Below are 13,760 nucleotides of genomic sequence, written 5' to 3'. Positions count from 1 at the left end.
GAAGAAAATGCCTGAAGAGGCTCAAGAACTCATTGACATGGTTGCAAACAACCAGTTCATGTATACCTCTGAGAGGAAATCCGTGAATAATGGGATACCTCAGAAGAAAGGAGTTCTTGAAATTGATGCTCTGAATGCCATATTGGCTCAGAACAAAGTGTTGACTCAACAGGTCAACATGATCTCTCAAAATCTGAATGGATTGCAACATGCATCCAACAGTACTAGAGAGGCAGCTTCTGAAGAAGCTTATGATCCTGAGAACCCTGCCATGGCAGAGGTTAATTACATGGGTGAACCATATGGAAACACCTATAACCCATCATGGAGAAATCATCCAAATTTCTCCTGGAAGGATCAACAAAAGCCTCAACAAGGCTTTAACAATGGTGGATGCAATAGGCTGAGCAGTAGCAAGCCATATCCATCATCTTCTCAGCAACAGACAGAGAATTCCGAACAAAACACTTCTAATTTAGCCAATATAGTCTCTGATCTGTCAAAGGCCACTTTCAGTTTCATGAATGAAACAAGATCCTCCATCAGAAATTTGGAGGCACAAGTGGGCCAGCTGAGTAAGAAAGTTATTGAAACTCCTCCCAGTATTCTCCCAAGCAATACAGAAGAGAATCCAAAAGGAGAGTGCAAGGCCATTGATTTAGTCAATGTGGCCGAATGCACAAGGGAGGAGGAGGACGAAAATCCTAGTGAGGAAGACCTCCTGGGACGTCCCTCAAGCAAGAGGGAGTTTCCTATTAAGGATCCAAAGGAATCTGAGGCTCATATAGAGACCATAGAGATTCCATTAAATCTCCTTCTGCCATTCATGAGCTCTGAAGACTATTCATCCTCTGAAGAGGATGAAGATGTGACTGGAGAGCAAATTGCTCAATACTTAGGAGCTATCATGAAGCTGAATGCCAAGTTGTTTGGTAATGAGACTTGGAAAAGTGAACCTCCCTTGCTCATTAGTGAACTAGATACTTGGATTCAGAAAACTCTACCTCAAAAGAAACAAGATCCTGGCAAGTTCCTAATACCTTGTACCATAGGCACCATGAGCTTTGAAAAAGCTCTATGTGATCTAGGGTCAGGGATAAATCTTATGCCACTCTCTGTAATGGAGAAGCTAGGGATCATTGAGGTACAACCTGCCTTGTTCTCATTACAATTGGCAGATAAGTCATTGAGACAAGTTTATGGAATAGTAGAGGACGTGTTAGTAAAGGTTGAAGGCCTTTACATCCCTGCTGATTTCATAATCTTAGACACTAGGAAGGAAGAGGATGATTGCATCATCCTTGGAAGACCTTTCCTAGCCACAGCAGAAGCTGTGATAGATGTCAACAGAGGTGAGTTAGTCCTTCAAATGAATGGGGACTACCTTGTGTTTAAGGCACATGGCCATCCCTCTGTGACAAAAGAGAGTAAGCATGAAGAGCTTCTCTCAGTTCAGAGTCAAGAAGAGCCCACACAGTCAAACTCTAAGTTTGGTGTTGTGAAGCCACAACCAAACTCTAAGTTTGGTGTTAAGATCCCATATCCAAACTCTAAGTTTGGTGTTGGGACTACACTAACATTGACCTGATCACCTTTTGGCTCCATGAGAGCCACCGTCAAGCTATTGACATTAAAGAAGCGCTTGTTGGGAGGCAACCCAATTTTAATTATCTAATTTTTATTTTATTGTTATTTTGTGTTTTATTAGGTACATGATCATGAGGAGTCACGAAAAAATAAAAAAAAATTATTAAAAACTGAGTCAAAAACAGAAGAAAAAATTTTTCACCCTGGAGGACGCACAGGCTGGCGTTCAACGCCAGTAAGATGCATCTGGCCGGCGTTCAACGCCAGAACAGAGCACCATTCTGGCGCTGAACGCCAGAAACAAGCAACATCCTGGCGCTGAACGCCAGGAATGTGCCTAGAGGAGAAAAGCTGGCGCTGAACGCCAGTAACAAGCATGAAACTGGCGTTCAACACCAGAAACATGCTTTACATGGGCGTTGAACGCCCAGAACGTGCACCAATGGGCGTTTAAACGCCAGTTTGGTGTGCAAAGGCATTTTACATGCCTATTTGGTGCAGGGATGGAATTCCTTGACACCTCAGGATCCTGTGGACCCCACAGGATCACCTCAGGATCTGTGGGTCCCACAGGATCCCCACCTACCATATTCCCTAATCACACTCTCCTAATCCTAATCACACTCTCCTACTCCCCATGTCACACTTCCCAACACCCATCACCAATCACCTCAATTCCTCTTCCCAATTACCCCATTCACCATTCACATCAACCTACTCTTCCCCATAAACCCCACCTACCTTCATAAAATTCAAATTCAATTTCCCACCCATTCCCACCCAAAATGGCCGAACATACACCCTCCCCTCTCCCTATAAATACCCTTCCATTCTACTTCATTTTCACACAACACAAACCCATCTTCTCCCACTTAGCCGAACCTACCTCTCTCCCTCTCTACCATATTTTCTTCTTCTTCTTCTTCCCTTCTTTTCTTTCTTGCTCGAGGGCGAGCAATATTTTAAGTTTGGTGTGGTAAAAAGCATAAGCTTTTTGTTTTTCCATTACCATCAATGGCACCTAAGGCCGGAGCATCCTCTAAAAAAGGGAAAGGGAAGACAAAAGCTTCCACCTCCGAGTCATGGGAGATGGAAAGATTCATCTCCAAGAGCCATCAAGACCACTTCTATGATGTTGTGGCAAAGATGAAGGTGATCCCCGAGGTCCCTTTCAAGCTCAAAAAGAATGAGTATCCGGAAATCCGACATGAAATCCAAAGAAGAGGTTGGGAAGTCCTAACCAACCCCATGCAACAAGTCGGAATATTGATGGTTCAAGAGTTCTATGCCAATGCATGGATCACTAGGAACCATGATCAAAGTATGAACCCGAATCCAAAGAATTATCTCACAATGGTTCGGGGGAAATACTTAGATTTTAGTCCGGAAAATGTGAGGTTGGCGTTTCACTTGCCCATGATGCAAGGAGATGAACGCCCCTACACTAGAAGGGTCAACTTTAATCAAAGGTTGGACCAAGTCCTTATGGACATATGTGTGGAAGGAGCTCAGTGGAGAATAGATTCCAAAGGCAAGCCAGTCCAACTAAGAAGACTGGATCTCAAGCCTGTGGCTAGAGGATGGTTGGAGTTCATTCAATGCTCCATCATTCCTACTAGCAACCGATCTGAAGTTACTGTGGATCGGGCCATCATGATCCATAGCATTATGATTGGAGAGGAAATAGAAGTTCATGAGGTCATCTCCAATGAACTCTACAAAATAGCCGATAAGTCCTCCACCATGGCAAGGCTAGCTTTTCCTCACCTTATTTGCCATCTGTGTTACTCAGCGGAGTTATCATAGAAGGAGATACCTCCATTGAAGAGGATAAGCCCATCACAAAGAGCAATGAGGGAGGAGCAACAAAGGCAAGGAAGGGACATAGAAGAGCTTAAGGACATTGTTGGTCCTTCAAGAAGAAGACGCCGATAAAGGTGGATTCATTCCTTGTTCTTTATTTCTTTCTATTTTCGGTTTTTAATATTGTGTTTATCTATGTTTTGTGTCTCTACTTCATGATCATTAGTATGTAACCATGCCTTAAAGCTATGAATAAAATCCATTAATCCTTCACCTCTCTTAAATGAAAAATGTTTTAATTCAAAAGAACAAGAAGTACATGAATTTTCGAATTTATCCTTGAATTTAATTTTAATTATATTGATGTGGTGACAACACTTTTTGTTTTCTGAATGAATGCTTGAACAGTGCATATTTTTGATCTTGTTGTTTATGAATGTTAAAATTGTTGGCTTTTGAAAGAATGATGAACAAAGAGAAATGTTATTGATGATCTGAAAAATCATGAAATTGATTCTTGAAGCAAGAAAAAGCAGTGAAAAAGAAAGCTTGCGAAAAAAAAAGTGGCGAAAAAAAATAGAAAGAAAAAGAAAAAGCAAGCAGAAAAAGCCAATAGCCCTTAAAACCAAAAGGCAAGGGTAAAAAGGTTCCAAGGCTTTGAGCATCAATGGATAGGAGGGCCCAAGGAAATAAAATCCAGGCCTAAGCGGCTAAATCAAGCTGTCCCTAACCATGTGCTTGTGTCATGAAGGTCCAAGTGAAAAGCTTGAGACTGAGTGGTTAAAGTCGTGATCCAAAGCAAAAAGAGTGTGCTAAGAGCTCTGGACACCACTAACTGGGGACTCTAGCAAAGCTGAGTCACAATCTGAAAAGGTTCACCCAGTTATGTGTCTGTGGCATTTATGTATCCGGTGGTAATACTGGAAAACAAAGTGCTTAGGGCCACGGCCAAGACTCATAAGTAGCTGTGTTCAAGAATTAACATGCTTAACTAGGAAAGTCAATAACACTATCCGAAATTCTAAGTTCCTAGAGAAGCCAATCATTCTGAACTTCAAAGGAAAAAGTGAGATGCCAAAACTGTTCAGAAGCAAAAAGCTACAAGTCCCGCTCATCTAATTATAATTAATATTCATTGATATTCTGGAATTTATAGTATATTCTCTTCTTTTTATCCTAATTGATTTTCAGTTGATTGGGGACAAGCAATAATTTAAGTTTGGTGTTGTGATGAGCGGATAATTTATACGCTTTTTGGCATTGTTTTTAGGTAGTTTTTAGTAAGTTCAAGCTACTTTTAGGGATATTTTCATTAGTTTTTATGTTAAATTCACATTTCTGGACTTTGCTATGAGTTTGTGTGTTTTTCTGTGATTTCAGGTAAATTCTGGCTGAAATTGAGGGACTTGAGCAAAACTCTGAAAAAGGCTGACAAAAGGACTGCTGATGCTATTGGAATCTGACCTCCCTGCACTCGAAATGGATTTTCTGGAGCTACAGAACTCCAATTGGCGCGCTCTCAACGTCGTTGGAAATTAGACATCCAGAGCTTTCCAGGAATATATAATAGTTCATACTTTATTCGGAAATTGACGACGTAACTTGGCGTTGAACGCCAAGTACATGCTGCTGTCTGGAGTTAAACGCCAGAAAAACGTCATGATCCGGAGTTGAACGCCCAAAACACGTTATAACTTGGAGTTCAACTCCAAGAAAAGCCTCAGCTCGTGGATAGATCAAGCTCAGCCCAAACATACACCAAGTGGGCCCCGGAAGTGGATTTATGCATCAAATACTTACTCATGTAAACCCTAGTAGCTAGTCTAGTATAAATATGATAAGTTACTATTGTATTAGACAATCTTTGGTCTCAGTTTTGTTTTATTCTTCATCTGAGGAGACTATTGATCACACTCAAGGGGGCTGGCCATTCGGCCATGCCTGAACCTTTTACTTATGTATTTTCAACAGTGGAGTTTCTGCACACCATAGATTAAGGGTGTGGAGCTCTGCTGTACCTCAAGTTTCAATACAATCACTATTACTTTTTATTCAATTCCCTTTTATTCTTATTCCAAGATATACGTTGCACTTAACTTGATGAATGTGATGATCCGTGACACTCATCATCATTCTCACCTATGAACGCGCGTGATTGACAACCACTTCCGTTCTACCTTAGGCCGGACGCATATCTCTTAGATTCCCCAATAGAATCTTCGTGGTATAAGCTAGAAAGATGGCGGCATTCATGAGGATCCGGAAAGTCTAACCTTGTCTGTGGTATTCCGAGTAGGATCCTGGGAATCCGGAAAGTCTAACCTTGTCTGTGGTATTCCGAGTAGGATTCCGGTATTGAATGACTGTGACGAGCTTCAAACTCCTGAAGGCTGGGCGTTAGTGACAGATGCAAAAGAATCAATGGATTCTATTCCAACCTGATTGAGAACCGACAGATGATTAGCCGTGCTTTGACAGAGCATAGGAACGTTTTCACTGAGAGGACGGGATGTAGCCATCAGCCATAGGTGATGCCTCCAGACGATTAGCCGTGCAGTGACAGCGCATAGGATCATTTTCCCGAGAGGATTGAAAGTAGCCACCGTTGATGGTGATGCCCTACATACAGCTTGCCATGGAAAGGAGTAAGAAGGATTGAAGGAAGAGTGAGTAGTGAAGCAGAGTTTCAAGAGGAGCACAGCATCTCCATACACCTATCTGAAATTCTCACTATTGATTTACATAAGTATTTCTATCCCTTTTTATTTTCTTTTTTTATTAAATTTCGAAAACCCATAAACCAATTTAATCTGCCTAACTGAGATTTACAAAGTAACCATAGCTTGCTTCATACCAACAATCTCTGTGGGATCGACCCTTACTCACGTAAGGTTTATTACTTGGACGACCAAGTACACTTGCTGGTTAGTTGAACGGAGTTGTGAGCTTCTCTAACAGTGCCTGGAATTCTTGTATCACAATTTCGTCCACCAAGTTTTTGGCGCCGTTGCCGGGGATTGTTCGAGTATGGACAACTGACGGTTCATCTTGTTGCTCAAATTAGGTAATTTTCTTTTCAAAAATCTTTTTCAAAATTTTTCTTTTCTTTTTCGTTTTTCTAACCATGTTTTTCGAAAAGAAAAATTAAAATAAAAATACAAAAAAAATTAGAAAATCATAAAAATAAAGAATATTTTGTGTTTCTTGTTTGAGTCTTGTGTTAATTTTTAAGTTTGGTGTCAATTGCATGCTTTTAAAATTTTTCTTGCATTTTTTTTCGAAAATCTCATGCATTCATAGTGTTCTTCATGATCTTCAAGTTGTTCTTGACAAGTCTTCTTATTTGATCTTGATGATTTCTTGTTTTGTGTTGTTTGTTGTTTTTCATGTGCACTTTTGCATTCATATTTTCCATGCATTAAAGATTTCTAAGTTTGGTGTCTTGCATGTTTTCTTTGCATCAAAAAATTTTTCAAAATTATGTTCTTGATGTTCATCTTGATCTTCAAAGTGTTCTTGGTGTTCATCTTGACATTCATAGCATTCTTGCATGCATCTTGTGTCTCGATCCAAAATTTTCATGTTTTGGGTCATTTTTGTGTTTTTCTTTAAAAATTCAAAAATCAAAAAAATATCTTTTCCTTATTTACCTCCAAAATTTCGAAATTTTGGGTTGACTTGGTCAAAATTTTTTTAAAATTAGTTATTTCTTACAAGTCAAGTCAAAATTTCAATTTTAAAAATCTTATCTTTTTAAAATCTTTTTCAAAAAAATCATATCTTTTTCATTTTTCTTATCATTTTCGAAAATTTCAAAATTATTTTTCAAAATATTTTCAAAAAAATCTTTTTCTTATCTTTATATCAAATTTTCGAAAAATTAGCTAACAAGTAATGTGATTGATTCAAAAATTTGAAGTTTGTTACTTTCTTGTAAAGAAAGGTTCAATCTTTAAGTTCCAGAATCTTATCTTGTAGTTTCTTGTTAGTTAAGTAATTTTAAAAATTAAATCTTTTTAAAAATATCTTTTTCTTAAAAATCTTATCTTTTTATCTTATCTTTTTCAAAATTTGATTTCAAAATATCTTATCTAACTTCTTATCTTCTTATCTTTTCAAATTTGATATCTTTTTTTAATCAACTAACTAACTTTTTGTTTGTTTCTTATCTTTTTCAAAACCACCTAACTACTTTTCTCTCTCTAATTTTCGAAATATCTCATCTCTTTTTCAAAAATTCTTTTTAATTGTTTTAAATTTTAACTTTAATTATATATTATCTTTAATTTTCGAAAATCATTAAACACTTTTTCAAAACTATTTTTGAAATTTCCCTCTCTTTTCTTCTTCTATTTAATTATTTAATTACTAACACTTCTCTTCACCATTCTTCATCTAAAAATCCGAACCATTCTTCTTCATTCTTCTACCCCCTTCTTCTTCTACTAACATAAAGGAATCTCTATACTGTGACATAGAGGATTCCTCTTTCTTTTCTTGTTTTCTTCTCTTTCATATGAGCAGGAACAGGGAAAAAGGCACTCTTGTTGAAATTGATCCAGAACCTGAAAGGACTCTGAAGAGGAAATTAAGAGAAGCTAAATTAAATTATTCTAAAGGTAACCTTTCAGAAATTTTCGAACAAGAGAAGGAGATGGCAGTCGAAAATAATAATAATAATGCAAGGAGAATGCTTGGTGACTTCACAAAGCCAACGCCCAAGTTTGATGGAAGAAGCATCTCCATTCCTGCCATTGGAGCCAATAACTTTGAGCTGAAACCTCAGCTAGTTGCCTTAATGCAACAAAGCTGCAAGTTTTATGGGCTTCCATCTGAAGATCCTTATCAGTTTTTAACTGAGTTCTTGCAGATCTGTGAGACTGTAAAGACAAATGGAGTTGATCCTGAAGTCTACAGACTCATGCTTTTCCCTTTTGCTGTAAGAGACAGAGCTAGAATATGGTTGGATTCACAACCTAAGGATAGCCTGGACTCCTGGGATAAGCTGGTCACAGCCTTCTTGGATAAATTCTTTCCTCCTCAAAAGCTGAGCAAGCTGAGAGTGGATGTTCAAATCTTCAAACAAAAAGATGGTGAATCCCTCTATGAAGCTTGGGAAAGATACAAGCAGCTGACCAAAAGATGTCCATCTGACATGTTTTCAGAATGGACCCTATTAGATATATTCTATTATGGTCTCTCTAAATTTTCGAAAATGTCATTGGACCATTCTGCAAGTGGATCTATTCACCTGAAGAAAATGCCTGAAGAGGCTCAAGAACTCATTGACATGGTTGCAAACAACCAGTTCATGTATACCTCTGAGAGGAATTCCGTGAATAATGGGATACCTCAGAAGAAAGGAGTTCTTGAAATTGATGCTCTGAATGCCATATTGGCTCAGAACAAAGTGTTGACTCAACAGGTCAACATGATCTCTCAAAATCTGAATGGATTGCAACATGCATCCAACAGTACTAGAGAGGCAGCTTCTGAAGAAGCTTATGATCCTGAGAACCCTGCCATGGCAGAGGTTAATTACATGGGTGAACCATATGGAAACACCTATAACCCATCATGGAGAAATCATCCAAATTTCTCCTGGAAGGATCAACAAAAGCCTCAACAAGGCTTTAACAATGGTGGATGCAATAGGCTGAGCAGTAGCAAGCCATATCCATCATCTTCTCAGCAACAGACAGAGAATTCCGAACAAAACACTTCTAATTTAGCCAATATAGTCTCTAATCTGTCAAAGGCCACTTTCAGTTTCATGAATGAAACAAGATCCTCCATCAGAAATTTGGAGGCACAAGTGGGCCAGCTGAGTAAGAAAGTTATTGAAACTCCTCCAAGTATTCTCCCAAGCAATACAGAAGAGAATCCAAAAGGAGAGTGCAAGGCCATTGATTTAGTCAATGTGGCCGAATGCACAAGGGAGGAGGAGGACAAAAATCCTAGTGAGGAAGACCTCCTGGGACATCCCTCAAGCAAGAGGGAGTTTCCTATTAAGGATCCAAAGGAATCTGAGGCTCATATAGAGACCATAGAGATTCCATTAAATCTCCTTCTGCCATTCATGAGCTCTGAAGACTATTCATCCTCTGAAGAGGATGAAGATGTGACTGGAGAGCAAATTGCTCAATACTTAGGAGCTATCATGAAGCTGAATGCCAAGTTGTTTGGTAATGAGACTTGGAAAAGTGAACCTCCCTTGCTCATTAGTGAACTAGATACTTGGATTCAGAAAACTCTACCTCAAAAGAAACAAGATCCTGGCAAGTTCCTAATACCTTGTACCATAGGCACCATGAGCTTTGAAAAAGCTCTATGTGATCTAGGGTCAGGGATAAATCTTATGCCACTCTCTGTAATGGAGAAGCTAGGGATCATTGAGGTACAACCTGCCTTGTTCTCATTACAATTGGCAGATAAGTCATTGAGACAAGTTTATGGAATAGTAGAGGACGTGTTAGTAAAGGTTGAAGGCCTTTACATCCCTGCTGATTTCATAATCTTAGACACTAGGAAGGAAGAGGATGATTGCATCATCCTTGGAAGACCTTTCCTAGCCACAGCAGAAGCTGTGATAGATGTCAACAGAAGTGAGTTAGTCCTTCAAATGAATGGGGACTACCTTGTGTTTAAGGCACATGGCCATCCCTCTGTGACAAAAGAGAGTAAGCATGAAGAGCTTCTCTCAGTTCAGAGTCAAGAAGAGCCCACACAGTCAAACTCTAAGTTTGGTGTTGTGAAGCCACAACCAAACTCTAAGTTTGGTGTTAAGATCCCATATCCAAACTCTAAGTTTGGTGTTGGGACTACACTAACATTGACCTGATCACCTTTTGGCTCCATGAGAGCCACTGTCAAGCTATTGACATTAAAGAAGCACTTGTTGGGAGGCAACCCAATTTTAATTATCTAATTTTTATTTTATTGTTATTTTGTGTTTTATTAGGTACATGATCATGAGGAGTCACGAAAAAATCAAAAAAAAATTATTAAAAACAGAGTCAAAAACAGAAGAAAAAATTTTTCACCCTGGAGGACGCACAGGCTGGCGTTCAACGCCAGTAAGATGCATCTGGCCGGCGTTCAACGCCAGAACAGAGCACCATTCTGGCGCTGAACGCCAAAAACAAGCAACATCCTGGCGCTGAACGCCAGGAATGTGCCTAGAGGAGAAAAGCTGGCGCTGAACGCCAGTAACAAGCATGAAACTGGCGTTCAACACCAGAAACATGCTTTACATGGGCGTTGAACGCCCAGAACGTGCACCAATGGGCGTTTAAACGCCAGTTTGGTGTGCAAAGGCATTTTACATGCCTATTTGGTGCAGGGATGGAATTCCTTGATCACCTCAGGATCTGTGGGCCCCACAGGATCCCCACCTACCATATTCCCTAATCACACTCTCCTAATCCTAATCACACTCTCCTACTCCCCATGTCACACTTCCCAACACCCATCACCAATCACCTCAATTCCTCTTCCCAATTACCCCATTCACCATTCACATCAACCCACTCTTCCCCATAAACCCCACCTACCTTCATAAAATTCAAATTCAATTTCCCACCCATTCCCACCCAAAATGGCCGAACATACACCCTCCCCTCTCCCTATAAATACCCTTCCATTCTACTTCATTTTCACACAACACAAACCCATCTTCTCCCACTTAGCCGAACCTACCTCTCTCCCTCTCTACCATATTTTCTTCTTCTTCTTCTTCCCTTCTTTTCTTTCTTGCTCGAGGGCGAGCAATATTTTAAGTTTGGTGTGGTAAAAAGCATAAGCTTTTTGTTTTTCCATTACCATCAATGGCACCTAAGGCCGGAGCATCCTCTAAAAAAGGGAAAGGGAAGACAAAAGCTTCCACCTCCGAGTCATGGGAGATGGAAAGATTCATCTCCAAGAGCCATTAAGACCACTTCTATGATGTTGTGGCAAAGAAGAAGGTGATCCCCGAGGTCCCTTTCAAGCTCAAAAAGAATGAGTATCCGGAAATCCGACATGAAATCCAAAGAAGAGGTTGGGAAGTCCTAACCAACCCCATGCAACAAGTCGGAATATTGATGGTTCAAGAGTTCTATGCCAATGCATGGATCACTAGGAACCATGATCAAAGTATGAACCCGAATCCAAAGAATTATCTCACAATGGTTTGGGGGAAATACTTAGATTTTAGTCCGGAAAATGTGAGGTTGGCGTTTCACTTGCCCATGATGCAAGGAGATGAACGCCCCTACACTAGAAGGGTCAACTTTAATCAAAGGTTGGACCAAGTCCTTATGGACATATGTGTGGAAGGAGCTCAGTGGAGAATAGATTCCAAAGGCAAGCCAGTCCAACTAAGAAGACTGGATCTCAAGCCTGTGGCTAGAGGATGGTTGGAGTTCATTCAACGCTCCATCATTCCTACTAGCAACCGATCTGAAGTTACTGTGGATCGGGCTATCATGATCCATAGCATTATGATTGGAGAGGAAATAGAAGTTCATGAGGTCATCTCCAATGAACTCTACAAAATAGCCGATAAGTCCTCCACCATGGCAAGGCTAGCTTTTCCTCACCTTATTTGCCATCTGTGTTACTCAGCGGAGTTATCATAGAAGGAGATACCTCCATTGAAGAGGATAAGCCCATCACAAAGAGCAATGAGGGAGGAGCAACAAAGGCAAGGAAGGGACATAGAAGAGCTTAAGGACATTGTTGGTCCTTCAAGAAGAAGACGCCGCTAAAGGTGGATTCATTCCTTGTTCTTTATTTCTTTCTGTTTTCGGTTTTTAATATTGTGTTTATCTATGTTTTGTGTCTCTACTTCATGATCATTAGTATGTAACCATGCCTTAAAGCTATGAATAAAATCCATTAATCCTTCACCTCTCTTAAATGAAAAATGTTTTAATTCAAAAGAACAATAAGTACATGAATTTTCGAATTTATCCTTGAATTTAATTTTAATTATATTGATGTGGTGACAACACTTTTTGTTTTCTGAATGAATGCTTGAACAGTGCATATTTTTGATCTTGTTGTTTATGAATGTTAAAATTGTTGGCTTTTGAAAGAATGATGAACAAAGAGAAATGTTATTGATGATCTGAAAAATCATGAAATTGATTCTTGAAGCAAGAAAAAGCAGTGAAAAAGAAAGCTTGCGAAAAAAAAAGTGGCGAAAAAAATAGAAAGAAAAAGAAAAAGCAAGCAGAAAAAGCCAATAGCCCTTAAAACCAAAAGGCAAGGGTAAAAAGGATCCAAGGCTTTGAGCATCAATGGATAGGAGGGCCCAAGGAAATAAAATCCAGGCCTAAGCGGCTAAATCAAGCTGTCCCTAACCATGTGCTTGTGTCATGAAGGTCCAAGTGAAAAGCTTGAGACTGAGTGGTTAAAGTCGTGATCCAAAGCAAAAAGAGTGTGCTAAGAGCTCTGGACACCACTAACTGGGGACTCTAGCAAAGCTGAGTCACAATCTGAAAAGGTTCACCCAGTTATGTGTCTGTGGCATTTATGTATCCGGTGGTAATACTGGAAAACAAAGTGCTTAGGGCAACGGCCAAGACTCATAAGTAGCTGTGTTCAAGAATCAACATGCTTAACTAGGAAAGTCAATAACACTATCCGAAATTCTAAGTTCCTAGAGAAGCCAATCATTCTGAACTTCAAAGGAAAAAGTGAGATGCCAAAACTGTTCAGAAGCAAAAAGCTACAAGTCCCGCTCATCTAATTATAATTAATATTCATTGATATTCTGGAATTTATAGTATATTCTCTTCTTTTTATCCTAATTGATTTTCAGTTGATTGGGGACAAGCAACAATTTAAGTTTGGTGTTGTGATGAGCGGATAATTTATACGCTTTTTGGCATTGTTTTTAGGTAGTTTTTAGTAAGTTCAAGCTACTTTTAGGGATGTTTTCATTAGTTTTTATGTTAAATTTACATTTCTGGACTTTGCTATGAGTTTGTGTGTTTTTCTGTGATTTCAGGTAAATTCTGGCTGAAATTGAGGGACTTGAGCAAAACTCTGAAAAAGGCTGACAAAAGGACTGCTGATGCTGTTGGAATCTGATCTCCCTGCACTCGAAATGGATTTTCTGGAGCTACAGAACTCCAATTGGCGCGCTCTCAACGACGTTGGAAAGTAGACATCCAGAGCTTTCCAGCAATATATAATAGTCCATACTTTATTCGGAAATTGACGACGTAACTTGGCGTTGAACGCCAAGTACATGCTGCTGTCTGGAGTTAAACGCCAGAAAAACGTCATGATCCGGAGTTGAACGCCCAAAACACGTTATAACTTGGAGTTCAACTCCAAGAAAAGCCTCAGCTCGTGGATAGATCAAGCTCAGCCCAAACATA

The 13,760-nt window shown here is 39.5% G+C and overlaps 1 non-coding gene across 1 annotated transcript; it reads right to left on the bottom strand.

Annotated features, from left to right (window-relative positions):
• Positions 1 to 8,443: 8,443 nt before the first annotated feature.
• LOC112718781 (small nucleolar RNA R71) lies at positions 8,444 to 8,547 on the bottom strand. Its single transcript, XR_003161109.1, has one exon. It is a non-coding gene; the product is annotated as a small nucleolar RNA R71 (small nucleolar RNA).
• Between the last annotated feature and the right edge of the window lie 5,213 nt (positions 8,548 to 13,760).

The sequence above is a fragment of the Arachis hypogaea genome, chromosome 10, assembly GCF_003086295.3.
Source record: "Arachis hypogaea cultivar Tifrunner chromosome 10, arahy.Tifrunner.gnm2.J5K5, whole genome shotgun sequence".
In the NCBI taxonomy this organism is placed as follows: domain Eukaryota; kingdom Viridiplantae; phylum Streptophyta; class Magnoliopsida; order Fabales; family Fabaceae; genus Arachis; species Arachis hypogaea.
Note: the sequence above shows the minus strand (reverse complement) of the source record. Positions and strands in the feature narration are given on the sequence as shown.